Below are 1,548 nucleotides of genomic sequence, written 5' to 3' on the forward strand. Positions count from 1 at the left end.
GAAACCCAAAGAGGGGTCACTATGAGTCAGGTCTGACTTGACGGCACATAACAACAACAACAACCTCTTCAGAAGTGCTTCTTCATATGCACCTCTGAGTATAGATGGAGAAAGACTTCTGCTTCCAAGATGAAGTAACAGAATACATTTGCCCTCTCACTTTAAACAATAAAAATAAATCACATAATGGAACAAAATTCAAAAACACAAAAATGACCAGAATTATTAATCAGATAGAGACTGGTAAAACTCACAAGTCTATGGCCCCGGGTCATCCTTTGGGCCTGGAATTGGACTCACTTCAGTACATTAGGTCTTAGCCAAACAATAGAAAGGCCTACAAACAGAACACCTACCCCAGGGAGATGCACCCTTTAGAGGAGTCGATCATGAGGGATCAGAAGGGCAGCATTTGCACAAGGGGAAAGCTAGACAGACAGGAATGCATGGATAAGAAGGACACAGGGAAGGGGTAGTCATAGGGAGGAGACAGGGGAGAGTGGTTTATTGTTGGGATTGTATTGGTGCTGTGAAACAAAATATGCATGAACTGTTGAGTGTAAAACAAATTCAGCTTTGTAAATTTGCACCCTCATCACAATTTAAAATTTTTAATAAATAAATAAACCATATAAAATATATAAAACAATGGTTTTCAAGACACTAGATCTCAGGCAAGAAAGGATGGTGATCCCTGAGAGACAAGAAAAAAACAAAGTGAGCCCTACAATCACCTCGGCTTACTGACTTGAGAGCATTTCCAACTTATTGAGAAAGGGACACAGAAAGGGGGAGTGGAGGTGGAGGCTGGTGAATATCTTGAGTTGAAGAGATGGAGCTGAGAGTTCATGGAGGCCAAGGCAATGTGAATTCACAGGACAGACTACAAGAGAGGACAAAGATACACACAGAGAGAAGATTCTGGAGATCTGCAGAAGGTTCCCCTCAAGTATTCATCAGAGTACTCATAGCACAGGTGTGTAAGGAGAATATCCAAGGATGAGGAAATAATCATCCAAGGAGGGTAAAGAGAATAGTATCCAGCACTCATGCAGGACCTGGAATAAGGTCCAGTCTCAACCACAAGCCTAGAAAACCTCATAATTCACACTACATTGGGAAAGAATCTTGTCTCTGTTGTTGTTGGTGGTGGTGGTGTCGTTAGCTGCCATTGAGTCATCTCTGACTCGTGGTGACCCTATGTACAACAGAACAAAACACTGCCCAGTCCTGCACCAACCTTACAGTCCTTGCTATACCTGAGCCCATCCTTGCAGCCACTGTGTCAATCCATCTCCTTGAGGGTCTTCCCCTTTTTCACTGACCCTCCACTCTACCAAGCATGATATCCTTCTCCAGGGAATGGTCCTGTAATAGTTGGAGCTGTGTGTCAATTTGGCTGGACCACAATTCTGTGTGGTTTAAGCAATTGTGATGTGGGTTGTTCCAATGATGGGATCAGATGTATATGTTTTGAGCAGCCAATCCGTTGAAAGGGAATTTCCCTAGAGGTGTGGCTTGCTTCCAGTATATTTATGGGCATCTTGG

The sequence above is a fragment of the Orycteropus afer genome, unplaced genomic scaffold (assembly GCF_000298275.1).
Source record: "Orycteropus afer afer isolate SDZICR_OR568_19922 unplaced genomic scaffold, OryAfe1.0 scaffold00192, whole genome shotgun sequence".
NCBI classification, from domain to species: Eukaryota; Metazoa; Chordata; class Mammalia; order Tubulidentata; family Orycteropodidae; genus Orycteropus; species Orycteropus afer.